This window comes from Lepidochelys kempii, chromosome 13 (assembly GCF_965140285.1).
Source record: "Lepidochelys kempii isolate rLepKem1 chromosome 13, rLepKem1.hap1, whole genome shotgun sequence".
Classification (NCBI taxonomy): domain Eukaryota; kingdom Metazoa; phylum Chordata; order Testudines; family Cheloniidae; genus Lepidochelys; species Lepidochelys kempii.
Genome location: NC_136392.1, coordinates 33,909,685 through 33,922,434, shown reverse-complemented (window position 1 = coordinate 33,922,434; position 12,750 = coordinate 33,909,685). Strand labels below are relative to the sequence as shown.

The 12,750-nt window shown below is 54.0% G+C and overlaps 1 pseudogene; it reads left to right on the top strand.

Annotated features, from left to right (window-relative positions):
- Nucleotides 1-8,435: 8,435 nt before the first annotated feature.
- LOC140897218 (olfactory receptor 6C76-like) lies at nt 8,436-9,087 on the top strand (annotated as a pseudogene).
- Nucleotides 9,088-12,750: the final 3,663 nt, after the last annotated feature.

The window sequence follows — 12,750 nt, the reverse complement described above, 5'->3', positions numbered from 1 at the left end:
AGGAAAGACCCCTCGAGCACCTCTCTGTCACGCGCCCCTGCCGGCGGTAGAAGCTGCACTTGCCGGCGGAATGAGAGGACGTGACAGAGGGTGGGATCCTTGCAGCCCAACGGGAGAGGGCTGATGACAGAGACAAGTTTCCTCAAAGTGGAGAGAGCGGGTAACAGGGCAACATTGGGTAAGAAGGGAGGAACGGAGGTGAGGACGAGGCGAATGGCCAGGTCTTCTAGCGGCTCTAGGGGGACAAATATCCACCCCACCGCCAGGCCCCTCTCCACTACCTCCTGGGCGGCAGCCTCCGAAGCTAAGAAAAAAAAGACCTTCCCATACATCTTGGAGGCCGCCACAATAGCCGTGGGTCCGACCACCTTCGCCAACGCCTGCACATATGTCTCCACGTGGGGCGAGGCGGGTACCAGGAGGCAACGGACACCGTGCCTCCTGGTCAAGGCGGGGAAAGGGCCTCGGCCGCTGGTGATGGTAGCGGAGGCGGGCGGGGGGCGAGATGACGAGGCGGCAGGCAGGGGGGAGCCCATCACCGCTCGGGCATACGTCCTGGGGGCCGGGGGAGGGACAATCGTAGAGCTGGTGGAGGGAAACGCAGGGAGGGGCGCCACGGTTGATGACGAGGCCACAGCGGTGGGGGCAGCCCCTGCCATGGAGGGCTTAGTGGTTCTAGCGGGGCCCTTTCCTTTTTTCCCACCCTGGCCCTTCCAGCCAGCTGCGGGGGGTTTCCTAGAATCTGGGGGGGTGTTGGGCGCAGCAGCAGCAGTGATCACCCTGGTGCCTCCTGCCGCCGGTGCCCCAGCGGGGGGGGTGTGTGGCAAGTATCTTAACAATAGTGGTGGGGGGGGGGACCTTGGGGTCAGGCGGGGGGGAGGTGGGGGAGGGACAACTGATTTTGTTGGAGGGGCCTCACCCCTCTCATTCCCCGCCATTGTGAGCAGGGAGAGATGGGGAGAAAGAGGAGGAGGGAGGGGGAAGCAGAGTAACCGCTCCTCCCTGCTGGGCTTCAGGCCGGGGGGGGGAGGAATGCCGAAGGTGTTGGACTGGGAGAGGGGGGGAAACAAATCAGGGTCCGGTAATAGGGGCAAGCTGTGGGATAAGCAATCCAGGGTGGGGGGGTGCAGACCCACACACGTTTGTCCAAAGAGTCTCGGTTGGTCGGCTGTTATGTCCGGTCCAAAAGGCAAAGTTCAAAGCGAACAGCTGGATCCGAAAGGAGATGGCAGGTTGCCAGCAGGGACGGACGGCGGGGGGGCCGTGACAGTTGTAGTAATGGTGGGGGGGTGGGCACCGATGGATCGGGGGGGGGCTCCGCGCCACACCCCCTGTGCCGCCACAAATGCAAGTAAACCACAGTCAAACTCCCCCCCACGAGAGTATAATTCAGAAAATTACTCAGTCTTATGGCCCCCTTCACAATGATTTGTAGCTTCCCTGGGTTATTTCTCCTGTCTGCTGAAATCTTCTTCTCCAGCTGAGTTGGCTGTGTTCCAAGGCTTCCGGCCGGCCGAGAAAAATTACAAAAATAAGCTGACAGCAAAACGGCTGGGTCTGGGGGCTTCCACTCCCCTCTCCGGATAACAGGTCGGCAATCTTTCCCCCCCTCCTCCGGGGATTTCGGCTAAGGTAAATAGCTGCGCCCGGGAACAGGTGTGAGGGGGGGTGCTGGCGGCAATTTGGCAGCTGACCAGCACTCAACAGCAACAGAGAAACGGCAGAAAAACGAAACAAAACAAAAAAGCATCTGGCCCAGTCGGGGGTGTGTGGGGGGGAAGCTAAGGCAGGGTCCAAAAGAAAGAAAAATCCAGGCCAGGGGGCTTTAGGAAAGAATAGAAAGCAGATAGCTGAGGAGCAAGCAAAAAGGACGTTCCGTTTCCCAACAGGGAAGGTTTTTTTGAAACAGAAGGAAAGTTTATTGGTAACGTTTACAGAATTACCAAAGGAAACAAAACAACTATGCAACAAAACAACGAAATCAGAAGGTATAACACAGCAGCTTTCAGAAGGGAGAAGTGTTCAGGCTAGCCCGGGCCCAGAGCGGGGGGGCTTCCTCGACACTCGTGGTCTTCCACCCTCCTGAGTTACCTGGTGGCCTAGAGCGGGGGGGCTTCCTCGACACTCGTGGTCTTCCACCCCCTCGAGTTACCTAGTGCCGTGCCCAGTGTCACCGATCCTCCCTCTCCTGAGAGTGCCTGGTAAGATGGGCACGGCTGCGGGGTGGGCGGTTTAGGGGTGGGGGGGTAGACACCCATGTATTATAGGACCCCTCCTAGATGACAGGAATGATGGTATCCACAGCGGCAACGGCTGGGGCTGGCGTCTCTCGCTCTTCCCCTCAATCAAAGGGTCAGACGGAGGGAACCGGACGGGGTCACCGAGCAGAGAACCCCAGACAGCGCCCACCGCTCCTCGAAGGCATCAAGGGAGTCAGTGGATGCCGCCCAGAGGAACTCCGCCTGGATATGTGAATGTACTGAAGATCGGAAAACGGCCCCACAATCGCAGGACGTTTCATGGGCCAACCTCCTCTCTCTGGTTTTATAAATGGCTGTTTTAGCCAAAGCTAGGAGGAGGTTGACCAGAAGATCCCGCGACTTTGTGGGGCCACAGATGGGAAGTGTATAGATAAAAAGGTGGGGGGAAAAATGAAGCCAGAAGCGTAATAGAATATTTGCGAGGAGCCGGAAAAGGGGCTGCAATCTGGCACACTCTAAATACACGTGCCCCAGGGTTTCCCTCACATTACAGAAAGGACAAGTGTCCGGAATGGGGGTAAACCGTGTCAGAAACACGCCCGTGCTCACAGCTCCGTGAAGGAGCCGCCAACTGATGTCCCCGATGGGCCTTGGGACCAAGGTGGAATACAGGCTGGCCCACCGAGGTTGCTCACCCTCCAAAGGTGGCAGGAGATCCCGCCACTTTGTATCGGGGCGGGACACCAGGGTGTGGGTGTGAAGCGTAAGTGTATATAAGTATTTCCGTGGTGCAATTTGAAAGCTAACCGGCTGCAGTTCGTGCAGCCGGCTTGCAGTGAAAGGGTGAGGGGTTTGTTGGGATCTACGGGGTGGGGGCCCGATGGAAAGGTCCAGTGGGCCTGGGGTAAGGGATGGGCGGGGTGCGCCCTCGCACAAGGCTCGGCTAACATAAGCCCGAGCAGCGGGGGTCAAGGCGGCCTTCACCTCCTGAAGTATGCGCCGGGGGGTACGGAGGCTGGAGAGCCCCATGCGCCGAGCGAGCGTCAGGGGATCCAGCCAGTCTCTCCGGTCGTAGTCCAGGAGGTCTCCGACCCTCGTGACTTCCGCCAGGACCAACCTCTGGCGCACCGAGCGGGACTCCGCCACCTGCACACGGAGCTGGGGGTTGTGTAGCAGGGGCTCCGTGAGGAGGTCTGCTCCCACGGTGGCCGCCACGGACCTGGTTGTTAGAAACAGTTTCCAGGTCCGGAGGAGGTCCTGGTAGAAGACCGGCAGCCCGGAGAGGTCTCGCGGAAAACCCCTCGGAGAAAGATAAAAGAGCTGCCGGTCATATCGAAGCCCTTGGAAGCGGTGCAGGAAGGCGTGTGCCAGTATGCTCCACGCCGAACTACGTGCACTATAAAAGAGCCTCTGCAGGGCCTGGAGGCGGAAAACGCGGACCTGAGTGTACAGACACTTCAGGCCCTGCCCTCCTTCCTTCAGGGGTAGATGAAGAACTCCAACAGGGGCCCAGTGCATTCCTGACCAGAAGAACTCCAGAATCAATCTCCGGAGGTGGGTCAGGAAACCCGGGGCCGGGGCCAGGGTGTTGAGCCGGTACCAGAGCATGGACAGGACGAGTTGGTTAAGCACTAATGCTCTCCCTCGGAGGGAGAGACATCGGAGTAGCCTCGTCCATCTCCGGATCCGCTCTATCACCCCGCCCTCTAAATTTTGCCAGTTCTCCGGCGGGGAAGGATGCGTGGCAGAAAGGTAAACGCCGAGATAGAGCAGTGGACCCACACTCCACCGTATGGTCTGAAGTGCGGGTGGGAGGGAGCCCACCTGCTGCCAGTCCCCCACCGCCAAGCCAGAGCTCTTGACCCAGTTGACTCGGGTGGAGGAGGCTGCCGAATAGATGGCTTGGCATGCCTCCACTCACGCCAAGTCGCCCGGGTCCTGGACCATGAGGAGTACGTCATCGGCGTAGGCCGACAGGACCAGCCGCAGCTCCGGCTCCCGCAGCACCAACCCTGTCATCCTCCTGCGGAGGAGACAGAGGAAAGGCTTGATCGCCAGAGCGTACAACTGGCCCGAGAGGGGGCACCCCTGCCGCACTCCTCGCCCGAAGCTGACCGGTTCAGTCAGGGTCCAGTTGAGCCTAACCAAACACTCCGCGGAGGCATACAGCACCCGGAGAAAACTCACAAACTGAGGTTCGAATCCAAACGCCTGCAGAGTGCTCAGGAGGTACCCATGGTCTACTCTATCGAACGCCTTCTCCTCATCAAGAGACAGGAGGACGAACAACAGACCATCTCTCCGCCCGAGTTCCAAAAGGTCTCGGACTAGAAAGAGGTTGTCAAAAATGCTGCGACCCGGGACAGTACAGGTCTGGTCTGGGTGGATCACGTCCGCCATCACGGACCCTAGCCGCAGCGAGATTGCTTTCGCTACGATTTTGTAATCCGTGCTAAGGAGTGAGACGGGACGCCAGTTTCGTAGGTCGCGGAGGTCCCCCCTCTTCGGCAGCAAAGCGAGCACCGCTCGCCTGCACGACAGAGGGAGGATCCCGCTCTGCAAGGACTCAGCCCAGATGGTGACTAGGTCTGGGCCGAGAATGTCCCAGAACGCGCAGTAAAACTCCACGGTCAGCCCGTCCATGCCCGGAGATTTATTGGTGGGCATGCGACGGAGGGCTTCCGAGAACTCGGCCAGGGTGAGAGGCAGCTCTAGTCGGTCTCGGTCGCCCACGCTGACCATGGGGAGTTCCTCCCAGAGCACCCTGCAAGCGCCAGGATCGGTCGGGTCCGGGGAGAAAAGGCTTGTGTAGAAGTCACGGGCCCTCCCACACATCTCCTCCGGATCCGTGAGGGGGGTGCCGTCTTCCGCAAAAAGGCAGGTGACGTGTTTCTTGGCCCCCCTCGTTTTCTCCAGGGCATAGAAGAAGCGGGAGCCGCGGTCCATCTCCCGAAGGAGGCGGATGCGGGACCGAACGAAGGCACCTCGGGCCCGATGGTCCTCAAGGGCCCGGAGCTCCTCCCGCTTCTCCCGGCATGCTCCGCAGAGGGACGGTTCCTTGGGATCGGCGGCCAGGCGCCTCTCCATCCCTAAGACCTCCTGTTCCAACTGCTCTATCGCCGCATTTCTCTGTCGGCTGGTGCCCCGGGTGTAGTCACGGCAGAAGAGCTTGGCGCGCACCTTCCCGAGATCCCACCATCGCCGCACCGAGGGAAAGGCACGCCACTGCCCTCGCCAGGCCAGCCAAAACTCCCGGAAGGGCATCACAAAGCTCTCGTCCTCCAACAGGCTGTTATTAAAGTGCCAATAGGCCGGCCCCGGTCTCTCTGCACGGAGGGAGACCCTTACAGTGACTAAATGATGATCGGAGAATGGGGCCGGCCGAATGGCGGAGGAGTGGGCCTGTGAAAGATGGAAACGGGATAAGTAAATACGGTCCAACCGAGAGTGGTGTGACCGATGGGCCTCCACCCGGACAAAGGTGAACGTGGAGGTGTCATTTGGGTGATAGTCACGCCAGACGTCCACTAGGGAGTGATGGTCGACTATCCCTTGGAGAATATTCGCAGCGGCCGGACTCGGTTCGGCCCCTGAGCGGTCCCGTTCCTCGAGGGTGGTGTTAAAGTCCCCTCCCAGGACCAGGCACTCGTGCGAATCCAGGGTGCCGAGAAAGTCGGACACCTGCTGATAAAATTGTGGCCGCCTGGAGCTCATTTGCGGGGCATAGATGTTAACAAGATTAACCACGAGCCCCTCCATACGGACTCGAAGGTGCAGCAGGTGGCCCAGCACGGCCTCATTGACCCCTAGCACCTCAGGTCGTAGGTTGGGGGAGAACAGGGTCGCCACTCCAGCTTGCCAGGTCGCAAAGTGTCTAAAGTATACCCCGTCTCCCCACTCCAGCCGCCACCTGTCCACCTTACCTGAGCACTGATGCATACCGTGGAAACTGCAGCAGACTTTATATACACACAGAGAATATGAAACAATACCTCCTCCAACCCCAGTCCTGCTGGTAATAGCTTATCTAAAGTGATCATCAGGTGGGCCATTTCCAGCACAAACCTGCTCCCTTACATACAGTGCAACTTCCCCACCTTTTCTGGCCTCCCTGAACAGTTTCTGGCCTCCCTGAACAGTTTATACCCATCCATGACAGTACTCCAGTCATGTGAGTTATCCCACCAAGTCTCTGTTATTCCAATCACATCATAATTTCCTGACTTTGCCAGGACCTCCAGTTCTCCCTGCTTGTTTCCCAGGCTTTGTGCATTTGTATATAGGCACTTGAGATAACCCGCTGATCCTCCAACTTTCTCAGTATGAGGCAGGAGCCCTCCCCTCTCACACGCTCCTGCTCGTGCTTCCTCCCGGTATCCCATTTCCCCACTTACCTCAGGGCTTTGGTCTCCTTCCCCCGTTGAACCTAGTTTAAAGCCCTCCTCACTAGGTTAGCCAGCCTTCTCGCGAAGATGCTCTTCCCTCTCTTTGTTAGGTGGAGCCCGTCTCTGCTTAGCACTCCTCCTTCTTGGAACACCATCCCATGGTCGAAGAATCCAAAGCCTTCTCTCCGACACCACCTGTGTAGCCATTCGTTGACTTCCACGATTTGACGATCCCTACCCCGGCCTTTTCCTTCCACGGGGAGGATGGACGAGAACACCACTTGCGCCTCCAACTCCTTTATCCTTCTTCCCAGGGCCACGTAGTCCGCAGTGATCCGCTCAAGGTCATTCTTGGCAGTATCATTGGTGCCCACGTGGAGAAGCAGGAAGGGGTAGCGATCCGAGGGGTTGATGAGTCTCGGCAGACTCTCCGTCACATCGCGAATCTTAGCCCCTGGCAAGCAGCAGACTTCTCTGTTTGCCCCATCAGGTCGGCAGATAGATGACTCAGTCCTAAGTGCAGGACTCTGCACTTGTCCTTGTTGAACGTCATCATTTTTCTTTTGGCCCAATCCTCTAATTTGTCTAGGGCCCTCTGTATCCTATCCCTACCCTCCAGCATATCTACCTCTCCTCCCAGGTTAGTCTCATCTGCAAACTTGCTGAGGGTGCAATCCACACCATCCTCCAGATCATTTATGAAGATATTGAACAAAACTGGCCCCAGGACCGACCCTTGGGGCACTCCACTTGATACCAGCTGCCAACTAGACATGGAGCCATTGATCACTACCCGTTGAGCCCGACAATCTAGCCAACTTTCTATCCACCTTATAGTCCTTTCCCCATCATGTTATTCTCCCAGGGGATCTTGCCCACCAGTTCCTTGAGGGAGTCAAACTCTGCTTTTCTGAAGTCCAGGGTCCGTATTCTGCTGCTCTCCTTTCTTCCCTGTGTCAGGATCCTGAACTTGACGATCTCATGGTCACTGCCTCCCAGGTTCCCATCCACTTTTGCTTCCCCTACTAATTCTTCCTGGTTTGTGAGCAGCAGGTCAAGAAGAGCTCTGCCCCTAGTTGGTTCCTCCAGCACTTGCACCAGTAAATTGTCCCCTACCCTTTCCAAAAACTTCCTAGATTGTCTGTGCACCGCTGTATTGCTCTCCCAGCAGATATCAGGGTGATTGAAGTCTCCCATGAGAATCAGGGCCTGTGATCTAGTAACTTCAGTTACATTTTTCTTTTTTTCCTTATTTTTAAGTCTAGTCCAAACATTTCTATCAAAACTGGTTTTTGACAAAAAATTGGGTTTTCAACTAACATAAAAAATTGTGGTAAGTGTCTGCTGTCTGTGGAAAATTTTTAACTTTTCATTGAGGAAATAAAATTTCCTCTCTCCCTCACACCCTCAAAAGAATTGAACATTTCCACAGGGAAACAATTCCATCCAGCTTTGCTCTTTTAAAATTTTTTGTCTAAAATTTTCTCTCTTCCACTTTCTTTCCTCTTCTCTACTCTTCCGTTTTTCTTCTTTTCTTTTCTCCTGTTCATCTAACACATTGTTCCCTATTCCCACCATCTTCCCTCTGCCCCAACACAGAAAGCTCCTATGTAACCAAGCAGAACCAAACCACAGTGACTGAATTCATCTTCGTGGGCTTCCTCTACCCCCATCATCTGGAAATGCCTCATTGCTGTTGGCTTCCTGGCCTCTTACCTGCTGATCTTATCTGGCAATATCATGATCATCGCCATCATCCTCTTAAAGTGTCACCTCTACAGCCCCATAAACTTCTTCCTCTGAAAACTGTCGCTTGGAGATCCTTATTACATCTTCCGTCCTACCCAAGATGATAGCCAGCTTCCTGAGGGGTAACAGGGCCATCTCCTACCTGGCTTGCATTGCTCAATGCTACTTCTACTTGTTTCTGGGCTGAAGCAAGTTTGCCTTGCTGGCCGCCATGTCCTATGACTGCTACGTGGCCATCTGTGACCCACTGTGCTACACCACATTCATGAATTCTCAGCTCTGCCTCCAGCTTGGTTTGGGGGTAATGGGCATCAGGGTTCCTGTCCCCCATCATCCCCACCATCCAGGTCATCACCCTGCCCTTCTGAAGTGCCAACCGCATTGACCACTTCTTTTGCGATGACATGGCCTTGGTCAAGCTGTCCTGTGCGGATATGAGCTTTGTGGAGCTGGTGAGTTTCATGGCTTCCTCTGCCATCCTGTTGGGATCCTTGATCCTTATGGTGGTGTCCTACACCTACATTGTTGCCACCGTCCTCAGGATAACATCCCCCAGAGGACGCAACCAGGCCTTCTCCACCTGCTCCTTCCACTTCATCATCATCACCCTGGGCTACGGCAGATGCATCTTCATGTATGTCCAGCCTCCGGGAAGCGATGCCTTGCTCAACAATCTGGTGGCCCTGCTCAACACAGTGGTGACGCCTCTCATGAACCCTTTCATCTTCAGCCTGAGGAACAGCCTCCCATAAGCCCCTTCATCTTCAGCATGAGCAGATTAAAGATGCCCTGAGGGCCATCTTGAAGAGAAGCGTGAACTTCTAAAGGAATCATCTTCACTTCTGAATGGGTTTTGTGAGTGGAAAAGAAGGGGAAATTAAACAAGAGTAATAGGATGATAGAAACCATTCTTTCCCTCCAAGAAAACCAATTATCTATCTATCTATCTATCTATCTATCTATCTATCTATCTATCTATCTATCTATCTATCTATCTATCTATCTATCATAGAATCATAGAATATCAGGGTTGGAAGGGACCTCAGGAGGTCATCTAGTCCACCCCCCTGCTCAAAGCAGGACCAATCCCCAACTAAATCATCCCAGCCAGGGTTTTGTCAAGCCAGACCTTAATTGTCAAGCCTGACTATCTATCTATCTATCTATCTATCTATCTATCTATCTATCTATCTATCTATCTATCTATCTATCTATCTATCTATCTCTTGCAATATGCAGTGTTGTGTTAATGGGCCATTTCGCCTTCAACAATATCTTAGAATATGTGCTAACTACTTATTCTAAACTATCTGTTTGATCTTGTATTTAGCTGTGACACTCTGAGTACCTTTCTCAGACCCAAGGAAGAACTCTATGTAGCTCAAAGGCTTGGCCATGTCTATATTATATTACCAAATTAAGTTGACCTAACTTATGTCGGCATACTTTTGCCACAGTAATTACATCACTAGTGCGTGTTTAAACTTTGCTTCTTGTATAGTCGGTGCGCGTCCTCAGCAGGAGTGCTTGTATTGATTGTACTGCTATGTGCAGCATTGTGGAATAGCTCCTGAAAGGCAGTAATAGTCGACATAAGCAAGGCAGTGTCTACACTGATGGTGCATCAACCTAACTACATCAACTTTGACTCTACACTGCTCATGGAGGTGGAGTTGTTAATTCAATGTAGTGGGTCAGTTAAGTCAGCTGGGAGTGAAATTTAAGAGTAGACGCTTCCATAGTTAGGTCAACAAAAGCTACCTTGTGTTGACCTAATGCTATAATGTAAACCACACCCTTATCTGTCTCGCCCACAGAAGTAGGTCCAATAAAGGATATTGCCTCACCCACTTTGTCTCTCTAATATCTCTTGCAAGGTCTTTTGTTAATAATACTTAGTCCATAGATAGCAATTTACATATAACCATCTAAAAACACTTTACAAACATTGATAAGTAACATTCCCGTCACTTGACAGATGGGGGAAACTGAGGCAGAAGGTTGTGAAGTGACTTCCCAGAAGCCTCAAGAATATAACCCTTTGCTTTTGATTGCCAGTCCTGTGAGATAGTCACTAAGTTAGCTGAACTCCCATCCTGGTCAAGCAATAAAACAAGTGGAATTATAATACTTTTTTTCCGCTTTAGGCGAAATAGGCTATTCTCTATAGGATAGGGACCTGTGAACTCCCCCTTCTGACCAACACAAATCCCCATCCATGCAGAGACTGGAACATTGGAGGCTCAAGGTCACATATGCTCATCTCTGCCAAGGAGAGCCCAGCCAGGACACAGAATCTGGCCCACAGATTTCAGTGCTCATCTGTAGAGTAATAACTCACCTGATTAGATTGAGTGTGTCGGGATCGATTCCCAGCCCAGGGGAAGGAACCGCTAGTTCAAATGGTTTACCGCTACCCCTAGGGCCCCTGGTCTGGGACTCAGAGTAGAGGGTGGACTCAGAGTAGAGGGTCCCTCCCTCTCCACTCCCCTCCTCTAGGACACTAGTGGGGCAGTTAATACCCCAGTTCAGGGTCAAGAAACGGTGCCCTGAACCCCCCCAAGAAGAAAAAGCGTGAGACCCATCATAGTAGTTCCGGCAATTTGCCACACATGGTGTCAGGGGTGGGATCTACGTGCTGAGGACTTTAACCAGGGTTAGCCAAAACCCTCCCATCCCTAAGATGGATGACATGGTCAAGGCCCTAATACAAGCCATTAGCAGGAGGCTACCCGGGTCCAAGCAACCGCCCAACAGGGGGCAACTCGGATGCAGCAGGAGACTAATCATCTGTTGATGAGTCAGGCTGCCCAGGACCAAGGCCTGCTCCAAGAGTTGGTGAACCAGATGAAGGCCCTTATGGAGCTGAACCACAACTGCGATGGGACCCGGACCATAAGGGCCAGCCACTGTCTACAGAAAATGACACGGGAGGATGATGTGGAGGCATACCTCTTGTCTTTTGAAAGAGCAGCCCTGAGGGATGCCTGGCCCCGAGATCAGTGGTCTGATATCCTCGCCCCATTTCTGTGTGGGGAGGCCCAGAAGGTCTACTATGATATGGCCGCGGAGACTGCAGCAGATTACCCCCAGCTGAAGGCAGAGATCCTGGCCAGATCCGGAGTAACGACGGTGTTGCGAGCCCAGAGGTTCCATGAGTGGCAGTATACAGAGGACAAGACACCCCGATCGCAATTGTTTGACCTGATCCACCTGACCTGGAAATGGCTGTGCCCTGAGGACCTCAGCTCTGAGAAGATGATGGAGCTCCTGGTACTGGACCAGTATATGAGGGGGCTACCACCAGACCTCACCTATGATGAGTTGGTCTCCCTCGTGGAAAGACAGCTGGCAGCCCGCGAACTGTTCCAAACCACAGGGGGTGAGACACAGTAAACCAGGAAGCCAGTCCCAAACTCAAGGACCCGGACTGTCAAGAACTCCAGAACCGTAACTGGAAGGAAAGACATTGAGGAATGGCCCGAGGCCAAGAAGGGACCTGGGGGTTTGGGAAGAGAGGGCTGGGTGGGCCGGCCAAATAGCCCCAGGCAGAGGGTGGCAACTGGAATAAGGGGGCAGTGTTACGAGTGTGGAGAATTGGGGCATATAACAGCCCAATGCCCCAACAGGGAAGAGCCTATGCAATGTAATCTGGGAGATCACGGGGAGCAATGTGGCCTAATCGGCCTGGTAGGGGTCGCAATGACCTCGCATGGGTATACAAGATCAGTAAAAATGAATAGTATTGAGATCATAGCATTAGTAGATTCTGGGAGTGCTGTCACGCTGGTCTCGGGGAAGTTGGTGGGGCAAGACCAACTAACCTGGGCCAAAAACACAGGGGTAACGTGCGTTCATGGCACTGTAAATTTCTACCCCACAATCCCAGTACGGATTGAGATCCAGGGGAATACTACCAGGGTGACTGCAGGGGTAGTCCCCAGGCTCCCCTACACTGTCTTAATTGGTAGGGACTTCCCCGGGTTTGAGAGCTTACTCCCACCATTAGAGCCAGGGGAGGGTAGCAACCCCGCGGGCTGAGAGGGAGGCACCTACAGATAGCCTCACGCCAACGTTTGACAAATTTGCCCCAGAGTTATTCTCATCCCCCGGAAAACCCTGAAAGTCTAGGCGGGAAAGGAGGGCAGATAAAAGATTAGGGACCAGGATTCTAGCAGAGAACGAGAAAACCTCCCTTGTTGATAGGTGAACCCGTTCAGGAGGCCAGGAGATAATTCAGGCCAGTGAGGACTCGGAGGTGGTTCCCAGCCCAAGTAGGGCAACCCAGGGGGCAGAGTAGAAACAGATCTCTTGGAATTAGGTCAGATCGGTACCACACATGAGAATTTCGGGCAGGACCAAACCAATGACCCGCTATATGCAAATGTAAGGGAGGAGTTAGTGGAAGTAAATGG